We start from the raw sequence: 16279 nt of genomic DNA, 5'->3' as shown, positions 1-16279 counted from the left end.
TTTTCTCTAATTTTTTTTAAGCCAGCTTCTCTCAAAAATACCACAAAAACAGACCTCAACTTTTTTTATGAACTTTTTTCCATGACTGGAGAAAGAAAAGATTAAATGGACTGAAACACAGATGGCAATTATGTCTCTGTTTATTTCCTAATGAGTCACAAGATTATTTTTTGCCTTCTGCCACATCATTTCAGAATACAAGAAAACCTTATCCCTTATCTTGAAGGAGACTTGTGGAGACAAAATAACGCTGTTGAAAGTCCCAGTCCAGCAAGACACATATAGCATTTAAAAAAAAACAAATGCAAACCTTTAACCACAAGTGAAGTCCCATTCACCTAAACTCAAATTCAGAAATGATGGGAAAATCTGTTCCACTAGCTGATGAATACGGTGGCTATCAAATTCGATAGTGGTCTCATGACAAAATATTCAATAGTTCTCATAGTGACATATTGCATTTACATCTCAGCATTTAGGGAGAATTAAGTTCCAGAAATACGGCTAGAAAAGGCTCCCCCTCTGCCTTCCCATCAGAGCCAGTGATGCCCATGCCCTCTAACCACCTCCCATTTGAGTCTGCATCCCCCCTGCCTGCCCAGGGTATTCCCCAGCCTCAGGCACTTGACCGAGCTTGCATCCAGACTGAAACCCGGACCCAGGAAGCCTGGCTGCTTCTCCTGCTAGAGGCAGTATGGCTATGAGCACAGTGACCCAGCACTGGCTGGGCTCTCAAACTTGGCTGTGGCCACTTTCTTTTAAAACTCAGAATGAGTAACTAATTTGATAGTGGCAACACCGTCTGCTTCTCATATCACAGTCTAGTAATTAGCATGCTCTTGAAAGGAAGCAGAAGATACGTATTCGTCAGTTCAAACCCATGTTTCTCACCTCCTCAGAAAGTGCCTTAACCACAGGGCTTTGGATAGGGGACTCCCCTCTTATCCTGCTGAAATCATGCAGCAAAAAATCAGGCTTACAACCTAAAAGGGCTGAATATTCAGCCCAGTGATTAGGACACATGGCTGAAAGAGATGAATCCTTTATCTGACGACTTTTCATATGTTTTAGGCAGTAAGTGGAGGAGGATAATATGAATTTGGATCTTGTCAGGAAGAATCTGAATGTGACCTCCCACCTCCTACCAGAACACAAAATATGCAAAAGAGGATCCATTTTAAAGGGAGAGCAAGACACACACTCCTCTCTAAAACAGTGCTACCTCCGTGCTGGAACACACTTGCTTTCCACAGAAATAGGTAAAGACATCTCTACTCAGGAGATGGCTGGTGCTTCAGAAACACCCATATTCTCAGGGTATTTCTGTTTCCTGGGTCTAGGGTTTCCCCCTTCAGCATCTGGGTATTCCTGCAGGAAAAAGGGAGCCTCAGGCTTATGTGTCCCAAGGCACTTTAAAGGCACATACAACTGGTGTGGCGAAGACAGGGCACAGTTAGGTTGAATAATTTGTTACCTAAAAATGCTTCTGACAGATGGCAAGGCTGTTCTGGAATACTGTGAACATAACAGATTTTGGGACAGGGTGCTGAAGAGAACTGATTTTAGTGAAAAGTTGGATTTTTATCAAAATGACCTTTTTACTCTAAATGCCTGCTTTGCATAGAAAATCGCAAAGAAATTTCCCAAATTTGATAAGAAATTGTTCATCCCAGCAATTTACTGGAGTTAGGGCTTGGTTGTCATTTTGCTTCATGGACAATTTGCTGCCACTGGATTCCATGTCCAACATCCATCATTGCCAGATGTTCCCATGATGTATCACAACAGCACAGGACAACGGAAAACCATCATGCGCGTTTAAAAGAGCCGTGAGTTTAAGGAAGATGATGGGTCATTTGCCTTGAAGATTTTCAAGTTCCTTAATTTGATGTGGAAAACAGTTGCTTTTACCTTGTTTCCTCACCACCCTCCTTCAAAATCCCCCAAGAAATAAAATATACTAAATCCATTCTTGTTACCAAGACATTTTCAGGCTAAAGAAATGAGGGTTAGTTGCTGGCACTATGTGTCCATTTGTCTGCCCAAAGATCAGTTCTGCACCCATTCCCTTCCTGTCTCCTCAATGCCTTCAGAAACTACCCGACAGACAGAGAAGGGGAAGGAACTGTGAGTGCTGGGTGGGAAGAGTAGATATAAAAATCCTTGGTTCTGTTTTGATACTTTGCAACAAAGTACAGATCTACATGGCAGATCAGCAAGTCTCAGATTTTAGAGGAAACACTGCCAAAAGATGGTGTTTCTTTTCCTTTAAAAAAGAAGTTGAAACAGTTTATTACTAGGTGTTGTATCGCATCTGAAACTTTCAGTTTCAGTACTTACTTGTGTCATGTATATACCAAGTGGAGAAGGATCTTACTAAAACCTTCCAGGATGAAAACCTTCATGCTAGCCAGTCTAGACATTTTCTAGAAAATACAAAAGTGAGATTAAATGGTGCTGCTATTCTGACTCAAATGAACAGGACAATAATTAAAAGAAAAACAACCTCTTGAACAAAACCAGGAAAACATTAGCTAAAACCAAGCTTAGTTTGAGATGCTGGAATACTACAATACAGATTATTGAGGTAAATCCATTAAAATTCCAAGCACTTTTAAAAGCATGCTTAAATCATGTATTAAAGTGCATATTTGTCTTGTGATCATGTAGAAACTTTTTTTCAAGTAAGAACCTAATTTAGCTTTCTAAATTAGGGTGGAAACCAGTCCACTGGCTTCTCCTTGCTATTTAGCTTTCTGTGTATCTATCTACTACGCTAAGATCTTACTTAATTTTTAATGTCTACTTAGTCCCTTAGCTTACTTTGGACTCCTTTTCTAAAAGGTTTCACTTGAGTGAGATGAAAATCACTCATTTCTGACACCATAGCATAGCTAAGAAGAAGAACCATAGGACATGTGGCACAGCCTTAGGGAGATACATCTGTCTGCCCAAGAAAAGGTTGTTTTGTCGGGTTTTTTTTATGGGCTTTTAATATATATTTATTTTTTCCCAATTCCTGGTAATTCTCCTCGCTTAGTTTCCACATACATATTCCACAGAAGAGGTAAAGGTTACCGATGTATTAATATTACTTCTGTACAATGCTCTATGTTTTCAATTAGGCTCACTCCCACAGTGATTTCCATATCTAGCTACTTGCTCTTCTTATTTCTTGATAAGTGATGGCCCCTATCAGGAAGTCGGGGGTGAGTCTGTTACTGCTCTGAGTAAACAACCTAAAGGTCATTTTAGATGTTGGCTTTGACACTGTTGGTTCAATAGCCACCCACCATAGCTGTAACCAGTAAGCTGAAGTTAACCTCAAGGAAAGGCCTTTCAGTGGGTCCTGTTATCTCTTCAACAGAACAGCCCCAGTGGGCACTTAATGGTGAAATGAAGAAAATCCTATGAAATTCCCCTCACAGACACCTGACAGAGGCATTTCTTCTGACATGAAGATCTAAGTGCTAAGAACGGTGTCCACATGGGTGCCACAGTTCTCCTAGCCAGTACTCAAGGACCTTTTTAATGAGATTTCCCATAGCAGAAATGAAAGTGGCAGAAGACACTCCAGCTACATGTACACAACTGACTTTTGCAGGCATGACTATGTAACCTAGAATGTGAAGGGGTAAGACTGGTGGCTGATACTGGACACCCACTTTGGGTGTCCACACACAGAACACCGTTGCCCAACCTAGACTTCGGCAAGTATTGTTTCTTTCCTTCTGCTCCCACAAGATTAATTAGTAGGAAGCACAGCTTTGCCAAAGTAGATGCATCCATTGCTGGAGTGTGTTGCCGGTACAAACCATCAGTGTGCTTCTGTAAGTAAAAGATCATTATACTACCGACATGCCAGGCCACCTTCTCCCACATGCATCTTCAGCCTGAAAGCAGGAAGACAGACAGGTTCAAAGATACTATCGTCCTGCAAAAGGGGAAGAGTTGCATGACTAGATCTAAGATCCAGAGCAAAGGCCAAAGCACTCACAGGGATGATACAGCAAATATGCCTTGCATTAACCCCTCTACAGACTGAACTATGTGTATTCCTTGAGGGGGACCTCCACCCAAGACAGAATCCAAAGTACATAACAAAATGACCACTGAAGACCTTTCAGGAAACTCTACAAAAGCAAAGGACATTTTCTTCTCAAAATTAGGTACTTCAGTGTCCTAGGCTCTTGTTTTAGGCATTTGAAGATGATCAAAGAGGATGGAAGAGACAACTCTCACTGAAATGGCATGTAAAAAGTTACTGTGGATTCAGGCCCCTAGGACTCTATGCTGATACTGCCTGGTGCTTCATCTCTCTCCCCTCACATCCGTGTGCCATTAAGTGTAACAACTTAGTGGCAGGGCATCTCAGACACTCTTCATTCTCCCCAGCCTGAACACAGTACCTCCCGTAACTGAGGCACTGTTGGGTCTTGTAGTGTCACATCATACACCCTGCCAGTACACACTGTATCTACTTTACAAAAATGGATAAGGCACAGCACAACCCAACCCTCCTTGTTCAGCTACAGAGATAGTCTGAGTGTCTTCTATACAACAGTGTTGATTGTTGGTAAAAAAGTGATTTACACACGTGAGGGGGCAGGCTGTACTGATAAACTATCTATCTCCACTTTCCTGTTGAGAGAGGTACATGCTAATACATACGTTCTTAAATTTCTACACAAAGTGCACCTTGTGTCTTTTGTCTTTGTCTCTTTTCTGTGTAGCTAACAAAAACAAAGAAAAAACCAACAGACCCCTGAAGAACAGCTAAGGGAAGACAGCAAAAATACGTATATACTTCAAAGATGCTGCTGCCTTCTAAGAGCCAGACACCCAGGGGCTTCAAGATACACACATGGCAGTAGCTACCAGAACATCCTGTTCTTCTTTTCCACCACAATTTGTGGGATCCAGCTATATCCATTGTGACCTCTGGCATTTCTCTCAGATACTCATTCAGAGTGGCATTATCATGCGGGTGCTAATAGATAAAAACCACTTGAGACCGTATCCCATCGCTCTTTTTCCTTCTCTCCCTCCACAGCAAACAGAGCTCAAGGCTTCAAAGACCTCTGCAAAAGCAGTCAAGCTCAACTTCCACACAGCCCTATATGGTATTGTATAGGCACTGTCATAGCTATTTTCTCCAGACACGGGGCTTCATTTTCCAGTACATATTTTTCACTTTGCGCTAAACAGACAACAGAGTGCGAAAACTCCCATTTTTGGGTTTGACATTATCGTACATACAAGAAAACCATCTGCAGTTTTGAGCTTCAGCTTTTCCTCCAAGTTGGGATCTTTCAGTTACTTTTCCCAATACGTTTTCCAGCCCAGACACTAATTCAGTCGATTCCCTGCTCCAGCTGCTCTCCTGTTCTGCAAGCAATGTCTGCTTTCTAACATGATGCAGGAGTCACTAAACAGCACCCGAGAGAGTGCTTATAATCCCAGGATGCCATATTACAAAGCAGGATCCTAGAATCCAGTACTTACCCAAACGGGACAAGCGCATGACAGTTGCACAGACCCAGCACTGTGCACTCCTGAAGGGTAGAATAGCACCAGCAGGGCTTTGCTGCAGTCCAGTTTCACAACCTGTCGTATATTTCTAGTTAAAGGAATCTGGGTGAAGAAAACACAAGCTGTATTTAAGCAATAATACCTTCTGGGAATGTCTAGCAACAAGTGTTCTGAGGAAGGAGATGTGTCTCTGGCCCTTACCCTCACCAGTCAACAACTCCCAGGCTAAGTTAAAATAGCTGCCTTGAAAGTCATAATTGCTATTCTCAGCAGTACAATCCTTTTTTCTTCTTTTTTTTTAATGTACTTTTTAACATGCTGCAAAGTTAAACACGGCTTGCCTGTTACCATGGATATAATTTCATGTTTATAAGACTGGTCTTTCCTGGCAGCTAAATGCCTGCATGGGAACAAAAAGCAAAGTGGGATTTTGTTTGCCATTTGCTCCATTTATGATAACAGTGAACTACTTCTTCTATTAACAAGGTTTTGATTTTACTGGAGTTTCTCTAGGGACAGAGTTCCTCTCATTGGCATTAACACATTACAACTGATCCTCCAGTTTGTGTGAGCAGAGCCTTGAACTCAGGTGACACTACTTATGAAATCAGGGCCACAGAATCAAGTCCCACCATGTCTACATATCTTCCATAACTGATATTAGACAGTATACAGTACACGAAAACATGTTACATCTCTGCCTGATGAAAAGTCCACTCCAAACCCAGAGTGCAGGGCTGAGCTAGAACTAACTTTTATTCAGAGTAAAACCATGATAAATTCTGACTAAACTCAGGCAGTGAAGTTAGGTTTTCCTTTGAGGAAAGGAGCAGTTTTATTCCACAGGGTCCCAGGAAAAAATCTCCCAAATAGAATTGCTAAATTCATTCATACCAATTTGAAATCAGCTGCATTTAAGCAGAAAGGCTAATGGAGTAAGAATAAAATCCAGACTGGCGGGAAGATGTTACCAGTTTAGAGCACCGAGTCTAAATGCCTCCGTCACATCCACACCTAATTATCCGTGCCCACATCTATTTACAAAACTGTGCATCCACTACTAGCCCTACTGAATGACTTCTGTGGCAAAAGTCAGCTGCTCTTCAGTAGGACATTTCATCCCCCAGTGAATAAGCCCAGGAACAGCATTTGACTGCTCCTTGGTAACGTGTAGGATTGCAACAACTCAGCTGCTATTGCTAGAAGTTCTGAAAATAAGATGTAATTGCACAGACAAACCTGGGGATTACAGCACATTGTGCCCCTCCAAATCATGCAGCCAGAGTGTTTACCTGTGTCTGTGTGTCGCTGTCATGAAAAGTTCGATGTCTATTTTGGTATCAGAGATATGTATCAGTCAAACTTGACTTCAGCTTTTGAAGTGGGTGGAGAGCAACACCACCCCTTTCCTGTGCTGAAGTCTGCAGCAAAATTGCATTTTACTCACAAACATTTCTGTAGTTCTGTTGTGTTCTGACTTTTTAGAAAAATAATCTCATTGGACAGACACTACCAGCAAGTTTCTCCACTCTGCGGAGTGTCTTCACAGCCCTCCCACATAGTGAAAATGACTCAGACAAAACTACTAAATTTAGGGCATTGGTATTCTATGTGTTACGCTGGTGTTCATACAAGTAATGCCTTAAACAGTAAATTTCTGAATTAAGCATTCAGGCATCTCTTCTGTGCTGCATCTGCCACTGAAACAGAACGGCAATGAAGGTGGGCTGAGGAGGAGGTTATTTGGATCGTGATTCGGGTTGTGTTTTGGCTAGAGCTAAATGTGAATTTGAATGAGGTTTTCATATACTTTTAGAGATATCTATTGACCCGATATCTTGATGTTTGATCTCAAGCGATGAGATCATGCAAGATTAGCTGCCCTTGGGAGATTCCCTTCATCTCAGGCAAGAGACTGCAGGCTTTGACTCACAAATGGGGATGATTTCTCTCGGGATGACTAGACCAATTCCCATCTCTCAGCATCCAACTCACTGATCTCTCTGAGGTTCTCCTCCTGCAAGGATGGCTCACGAGGCAGCTGCTGAATTGCTGGTTGCAATTCCATGCAATCAATTAAATTGGTACTTCTGTAATTCAATATAAAACTACATAGAGTTCTTGCAATTTTATAATTAGCAGATCACTCTATGCTTCGCAAGCAACAGCCATCCCTGTAGCAAGGGCAAGGCATGCTGGAAGATAACAGTGGTGGCCTTTGTTTATCTGGACTTCTGTAAAGCTTTTGACAGAGTCCCATACACATCCTTCTCTTTAAACTGGAGCAATATGGATTTGATGGGTGGACTGTTCGGTGGATGAGGAATTGGCTGGATGGTCACATCCAGAGGGTAGTGATCAACGGTTCAACGTTGGGATGGACACCAGTGGCAAGTGGTGTCTCTCAGAAGTCCATACTGGGACCAGTATTGTTTAATATCTTCATCAGTGACATAGTGTGATTGAGTGTGCTGTCAGCAAGTTTGCAGATAACATGAAGCTGAGTGGTGCAGTTGACACACCTGAGGGATTGGAAGCTATCCAGAGGGACTTGAAGAGACTCAAGAGGTCCAATGGGGCCAAGTGCAGGGTCCTGCACCTGGATCAGGGCAACCCTCAGTATCAATACAGACTGGGAGATGAAGGGATTGAGGGTGCCCCAGAGGAGAGGACCTGGGGGTACTGGTGGATGAAAGATTGGATGTGAACTGGCAATGTGCATTTGTGGCCCAGAAGGCAAATCATATCTTGGGCTGCATTCAAAGAAGCATGATTCTGCCCCTCTGCTCTGGTGAGACTTCACCTGCAGTACTGTGGTCCAGTTCTGGAATCCTCAGTACAGGAAAGATACGGACCTGTTGGAGAGGGTCTAGAGAAAGACCACAAAAATGATCAGAGCACCGCCCCGATGAGGAAAGGCTGAGAGAGTTGGGGTTGTAGCCTGGAGGAGACTCCAGCAGACCTTATTGTGGCCTTTCAGTTCTTAAAAGGGGCCTATAAAAAAGATGAGGAAAGACTTTTTAGCAGGTCCTGCTGTGATAAGATGAGCGGTGAAGCTTTTAAACTAAAAGAGGGAGATTCAGGCTGGACGTGAAGAAAAAATTCTTTACAATGAGGGTGGTAAAATACTGGAGTAGTATTTTACTGCAGTATTACTGCCCAGAGAGGTGGTAGTCGAACCATTCCTGGAGACATTCAAGGCTGGATGTGGTTCTGAGCAACCTGATCTAGTTGAAGTTATCCCTGCTCAGTGCAGGGGAATTGGACTAGATGACCTTTGAAAGTCCCTTCCAATCCAATGGTTCTATGATTCTGTGATTAAAGGCAAGAAGTTTTACAGCTATCACACACAAGCCAGGGCTTGGCAGAAAGATAGGCCACGTGTTCACCACCCAGAAAAATGTACAGCAAGTCCCTGGCCATGGAGGGAGCAGTAGAAGCAATGAGAGGGACGGGACAAGAAGGGGCAAGTGTGAAAGAGGAGTGCTAAAGTATCTTCTTCGTTCCTCCCTGATTGCCTAAAATTGCCAACAAATCAGTGTGAGACCAAAGTCAGGCCAGAACCACACCAAGAGACCATGCTCTCCTTTAGGCTGACCACACCATCTGCTGAAGCCAGCAAGAGTTTAGTGTGGGTATGTCAGGGCAGGACACAGAAGCAATGACTCACCTATGAAATGAACTTTGGCTCCTTATCTGTTTGCCAGATGTCTCCAGAAGGGCATGGTTTTCTTAAATGTTTTGGGTTTTTTTTTAAACTGCTGAATAATCTTTACAAATATAGTTCATGATCTGTTACCCAATTAAAACCATGCAATTGCTAGGAGCAGTATGAGCTGTTTACACTGCACATTTCCATCCCATGCCCTTCCTTTGTTCCTCATCATTGAAGCATAACTTTCATAAAATTAGGTTCATGCAAAAACATTTTCACATAATCTGCAGAAATGCTTATGCTGGTCTGATGTGCAGCCTTTCAACCTGGGAAGCTGGGCATCCTTGTCTAAAGTTCTGCAGAGCAGATAAAGAATAATTCTTTTCAGTACAACACAGAAGTCATACACCTGCCCCGAGGAACGTTTCTATGGTACAGTGTTTATCCTTGTCCTGACTTCCACCTGAGAAGCAGGGATCTCAAAAATCCCCCCAGTGTCTTAAAAATCCATGCCTAGAGGCGATCTGGAGAGATTATTTAATCTCTTCCCTTGCTCTAAGGCAGAATAAATAACTTAGATTACCTTTGAAAAATATTTGTCACCCTAGTTCTTGCAAGATTCAGTCAAGAAAATTCTGCTTTCTCCCTTAAATAACCTGTACTGTGATCTTACTTGTGCAATTAGAACACTTTTCCTAATGCTTGAGGTTTGTCTCTTTACCTTATCACCTCATTAGGTTATTTATCCAGCCAGGCAACTTGACTGGGTCAAATTAGCCAGTCTTATCACCCACATTTTGACTGGTAACCTAGTCAGGGAATATAATGAAAGATAATGCTGAAAGCCAAGATCCAGAGATATATCAAGATTGAAAGAGTATCTGTATGATATCTGCTGCATACTGATAGGCATACTTTGATAGGCTGAGAAAATTGGGGCTGTTCAGCCTGGAGAAGAGAAGGCTGTGTGGAGACCTCATAGCAGCCTTTCAGTATCTGAAGGGGGCCTACAGGGATGCTGGAGAGGGACTCTTCACTAGGGACTGCAGTGATAGGACAAGGGGCAACGGGTTAAAACTTAAACAGGGGAAGTTTAGATTGGATATAAGGAAGAAATTCTTTCCTGTAAGGGTGGTGAGGCACTGGAATGGGTTGCCCAGGGAAGTTGTGAATGCTCCATCCCTGGCAGTGTTCAAGGCCAGATTGGACAGAGCCTTGGGTGGCATGGTTTAGTGGGAGGTGTCCCTGCCCATGGCAGGGGGTTGAAACTAGATGATCTTAAGGTCCTTTCCAACCCTAACTATTCTATGGTTCTACTCTTTTCTTTTCTTTTTTTTTTTTCCTTATCAAGCTGCCCTATAAACTGGAAAATTACATTAGTTTAAAAGGCAGATGTCCCCTCCTTGGAAACATTCATGGTGAGGTTAGATGGGGCTCTGGGCACCCAGATCTAGCTGAAGGTGTCCCTGCTCATTGCAGGGGAGTTGGACTGGATGAGCTTTAAATGTCCCTTCCAACTCAAACTATTCTATGATACTACGCACAGGTAAGTCCTTCTTAGGAAGACTCAGCTAAATACCTTCATAAAAACTTCTACCTTGTGAAACAGAGTTGCCTCAGTACATCCCAAGATGAGAATACATTGAGGGGTTTTGCCCTATTGCCTTTCCATGCAACATCCAGATAAAGTGTCCATTGCCGCTGAGTGCGCTAAGTGCTTCCAAAAACATCTTTCCAGTCCTCCCAGGGTGGTGGCTTAAACTACACCCACCTGTCAAAGAGGTTCTGCTCTTTTTCTAACTTGACCCAGACAAGTCTGTCCCTCCTTTTTTCCACAACTTCAGAACAAGCATGCATAATGCTTCTCCATTTCTCCAAGCCTGTCCTTCCATAGTGAGCTGTACAAATATCACAGTCCTGTGACTTATCCCAGCAAATTTCTAATGTGCCTGTAAGTATATAATTTACTTCTGTGCTACAACATCAGGTTCTATTTTCCCCATGTTTGTATTGACATTTGCCCTCTTTACCTCCCAAAGGTGTTTCTGTAATATTTGCCCTTTAAACTTTCCAAATTTTTTCTTCAATGTTTCTTAATTTTTACTTACCTAGGTAACTTTTGCACTGGCCTCTCTCAAACTGCACATGAAGCCCTCTTCTCACCAGGCTGGTATATGGTGCAATGTGCTGGACTCTATTTCTTCATCACCTAAGTGCCAGCTCTTCCCAGCAGGCCTGTGTAAGTACATCCACTCGTGTGGAAGGGAGGATAACCTGTCAACCACATCTGAGAAATTCTTACCCTTACCTTCAAAATATGACATTAGAAAGTGCCAAATATTTTATTTCTGCACTTTGATGAAAAAACATGAGTGGTTTTATATTCCTGAATTGAAACATTTCATTTCAATGAGTTGAAACAAAACAAAATGTTTTGGGTTGACATCAGTCTGTCTCATCTTTCTAAAGCAAGACTCTCTGATCAAGCTCTTTCCCATCATCCAGCACTACTGCAGTAGGTAAGAAGGGAAACTGCAACACACCCTTGGTTAGATAATATAGAGGTGGGTATGGCTGAAAAAAATAATCCGGATGCAATATTACCTGTCCCCAAAATACCATCTGCAGTTCAGGCAGATGGCTCAAACTTAATATTAAGTAACACACAGCAATCCAGGTCAACAAACTGGTTTGAAATGGATCAAACTGACTAAAAGCAAAATATTTCAGTTTTACCTTCCTGATGAGTCCTTGTATCTCAACTTCACAGAAACTTTGCATAGAAGTCACTTCAACACCAAGTATTTTTTAACATAATATAATTAGCAACTGTGGAAATAGATCAGTCATCATGACTTGCTGCATGGGAAGATCAGAATACTGATTCATACATACTTCATATATATTGAATTACTTCAGGAACCCAGTACTTTTGCATCTTCTTCATACCATGACAGTTCAAAAGGAAATGTTTGCTCTCCAATGGTTTGCACATGATGGGAGGTGATGCTAATCATGAGAACAACCAGAAAATTCTTTTGAGCCAATTAGATGGTACCAGTCACAATGCCATTAGTCATCCATTCCTCAATCTGAGGAGAAGGAACCAAAATTATCGTTCATCTGCTCCTGAAGCTGCAAAGACACAAGGGAAGTATACTATTTCCTATGGTTATTACAATCATCATCACACAAAGTGACACAAGCTGCTATTTTCTGCTCCTATTCTAGAGGAATGGTGGTTACTCTCTGTCAAAAGAGAGACTTTGACCTCATTTAACTGTTTCATTTTTCATTCTCTTCCTGTCCTTGCCTGATCAACACGTGACCACGAAAGGAAATGGAACCGGAAAATGCCACACAGTAAGAATATATACAGCCTGATGCCATTAGCCTCTGCAGCTTGTAAGGTGACCATGATGTGAGTGCTGGTTCGCAATGACAGTGACAGAGGAGAGAGAAGGGATAATCAGTGGGTGGAAAAGTGCCCACACAAGGAAAATCTCCAAAAAAAGTTGATAGTGAAGCATCAGGAGAGGTTAACTGCAGAGGGTTCAAAGTGGAGGACTTTAAGAACAGAGCCAGGAATAATACTGGGACAGAGAGACAGACTGCCCTGGAGTAGCTGATGTAACAAATCACACACAAAGTCTTCACACTGTCAAAGTCTTCACACTGCTGAGATCAATGAGATACATATCGCTTATCTCAGTAAAGTGAGAGGCAGGGGAAGTCCAGGAGGAATGGATAGGCAGGAGAAGCTGACCAGAACCTATGTCTCTACAGCAGGATGGTTTGGGCATTTCAGAGATGCTGGTGTAGCAATCTAGCTTGCTTCCACTCACAGCCACAAGACCAGACTACCCAGCATGCCTGGTGAGCACAAAGACCTTTGTATATCATGTTGACCCAAAATGAGAGGTACCCTTGGAACACTCAACACTACATACGTCTCCAAGGCACAGGCTGGCCACCTCTTTAATTCCGTCCAACCCTTTCCAGCTGTCACTGGAAGACACGTGGTGAAAAAGAGGACGAAAAATCAGAAACATCAACCCTTCTGAAAGAGGTGTAAACAGAACAAGTTAATGGTGAAGTAATATTCTAGAGAAGCCAAGGAAATATCTGTGGCTTGAGAAGCTCAGACACCTCCAACATATTTTGGGAAACTCTGCCAAGCTTTTCATGGCAATTGCTCCTCTAGGGTGACATTTTGGTTCACTGCCCAATTGAAGTACGTTATGGAGTAGATCCTCAGCTAGCATAAACAGTGCTGCTACTTTCTAGAAGCATAGTCATTTTGAGCAGGAGACAATTACATTCCAGATCTCAGAGTGGCAGGGAGGTTCTCTCAGGGGAACCACATCTGAGATTCGCAGTGAAGGGCAATGTTATCCACAGCACAAACTCCAGTTCAACAAACAAATTTGAAAATGACTATAAGAAGAAGTCATGCTAACAGATGGTACCAAATCCAAGTGGCAGAGATCACAACTACTTACATTTTGCATTTTGTCTTTTTTTTTGTGTGTGTATGCTTCAGCCAGAAAGAAACAGATTATGATTCAAGATGTTAAGCTAATTAAACTATAATATACTAAAAGAAGATCTGGCTGTGTTGATAAATCTGGAGTGTGGTACAGCAGGGTTCTCCTCTGTAAACATGGAGACACCTCCCCAGGATTTCTCATAATTATAAAATTATTCAAATTATCTCCAGAAGTAATCTTAGATTTGAATGCCAGCACTAGAACTAAAACATGCCTGAGATAGACAAATGAGATACTCTAAACCAATATTTATATATGTATAAAAAGATGGAGAGGGACAACTGGAATAGTCGTATACTGCAGTTGTTGCTAGACTTTACCTTTCTACAGACAGCGGTACTGAATCCAGTTTCATTCTCTTCAAAAGATGGTATCTAAAACTTCCTGATTTGTCTTTCACACTGCACTAGAAATAACTTGACCACAGTGGAATAAAACTCACAGCAGCCTTCTTCTTCCCAGAGAAAGAGAGATCTTCCGTAAACTGTAAAGATACATTTTTAACTATGTTCCAGTGCTGATTTATAACAAATGTCTGTTTGCACCATGCTAGCAACATAAAAGGTCTCTAACCCTGAGGTGGCCCCTGCTTTGCCTGATATAATAAAGCAACACTGATCTAAGAAGTGCTGATGTGTTCCACAGGAAGGGGAACAAACTTTCAGTGCAGAGCATCTTCACACCAGTACACTTTTATCTTCCCAATAGAAGAAGCCCTTCAGTAAAGAAAACTCCAGCCACCAACTGACCTAGATACACTGCTGGCATGAGAAAACCAGGAGTGAGGTTTCTGATAGTCTGAACTCAGCCCACCTTTCACTAGACTAGATATTTCCACCATAGCTGTCTATGTACAACCTTCCAGAAGCTAAAGCTGCCTTCACAAAGTCAGCAAAACAGAACCTCTGCCTACATCTCGTCATGCAAGAGATGCTCACTGAAGATGTGGCAAAGAGAAGCTTTGGGCATATACAGTATGCTCAAGCATCTGCAGCACATTGATCCGTCTGTGGGCAACACCTGCCTTTGCTGACATGCAGCACTCCAGGCTCTTTTTATGCTAATTTGCATCTAAATACTGCTAATTGGAAATTAAACTCACACTTCCCTGTCTCTGAGCAAGAAAAGCATGCCTCTTTGCCCTAAAGTTAATGCCTAGTCTACACTAATCGTCCCAGCTCTCCCCATCACCATCAGAGACAGACAGTACTGCTAGATGATTCAGTCTTATGTACCTGATGAATCACTCTCTCTGCCTTCAGTGATGAGGGAGAAACAGAGCACCCATACACTTTCCTTAGACTAGATACCTAGCCTTCAGTCTACTCAAGTAGGAGATTCCTACCTGTATGGTCTTTTCTTTTGACTGTGTCCAATGGACAAGACAAATGAAAAAGGAACTCAAACTGTGGCTTCTTAACACAATAACCATATAAAACTATCATGAAAGCAGTACTCAAAACCCACTAATATTAATGATAATAACATAAAAAGTAACTTCTGTAGAAGTCAACTACTGATGCACATGAAACTCAAGTGTGCCACAACCTATCTGTGTGGAGATGTGTATCACTCATCAGTATGAAGGCCACTGCCTGGTCATATGCTGTGCATGTTTTCAGACAAAGAAAAGAAGCCATTGGCCCAAGGGTTTGGAAGAGAGATTCCTTCTGCATGATTTTGGTATTGTGTGTGAAACTTTGCGTTGAGACTAACACAAAAACCTGCAACCCTGCCCTTTTAACATAGCTTTGACTTATTTACTCAGCTTGGATTGTGCAGAACTTTTTACCCTCTGGGAGAATCTACTTGGGCCGAAGCTGCATAGCTGGGGAAGTTGCAGGGAAAAACAAGGCTCCGTCAATGTGAAAGCAGCTAGACTCTCCTGCTGGTTTCAAAACTCTTGCACGGGCACACTCGTGCAGGGCAGTATTGTCAGGAAGCAGACATGACCCAAAGGATCCACAACATTGTACAGAGGTACAAGATTTGCAAGCACGAGTGACCTTGAAGCAGCTGCCCATTTTGCAGGGGGGTTTCTGCCATGCCCATGTAGGAGGGCAGTTTGAGCCCCAGTGAAATACGCCCAAGGACAGGATCTGAACACCCAGCTGTCTGATGTGACATGGCCCTTTATCTCCTGCAGGGGAATGAGATTTTGTGCATTTTCATTCCAGACACATAAAGCAGGTAGCTAGATGAAATATGGCACAGTCAGGCTCTTTTCAGGCTTCTTACAGGTGTGAAGACTGCCAGAGACATACATCATTCTTCATTTAACACTTCACTGATCATTGACTTGTGGATTGTTCGCCCTCTGAAAAATACTAACTGTTCTTCTTAAATGGGAATTTTGACCACAATAATGGAGATGCCTTTAAACATAGATTTGGCATAGAGACTGCAATGGCAGTGAGATTCCGATCTGGCTGGGCTTGTACCTACCCGGTGGCTGAGGCAGAACAGCAAATGCCTATGTCAGATACAGCTGGAAAGAAAAAGATTTAGTGGGAGGTGTCCCTGCCCATGGCAGGGGGGTTGG

The 16279-nt window shown here is 42.5% G+C and overlaps 1 long non-coding RNA gene across 3 annotated transcripts in view; it reads right to left on the bottom strand.

Annotated features, from left to right (window-relative positions):
• LOC134171609 (uncharacterized) overlaps nt 1-16279 on the bottom strand; it is a 103474-nt gene that overhangs the window by 79290 nt on the left and 7905 nt on the right. The window contains exon 1 of one of the 3 annotated variants that reach the window (XR_009967682.1): nt 11296-15367. The exons of the other annotated variants lie outside the window; for them this stretch is intronic. This is a non-coding gene — a long non-coding RNA (uncharacterized LOC134171609). Of the gene's footprint in view, nt 1-11295; nt 15368-16279 lie in introns of those variants that run through there. 3 annotated transcript variants of the gene reach the window in all.

This window comes from Pezoporus occidentalis, unplaced genomic scaffold (genome assembly GCF_034315485.1).
Source record: "Pezoporus occidentalis ecotype Australia unplaced genomic scaffold, CSIRO_AGI_Poc_V1 ctg41, whole genome shotgun sequence".
NCBI lineage: Eukaryota > Metazoa > Chordata > Aves > Psittaciformes > Psittacidae > Pezoporus > Pezoporus occidentalis.
Note: the sequence above shows the minus strand (reverse complement) of the source record. Positions and strands in the feature narration are given on the sequence as shown.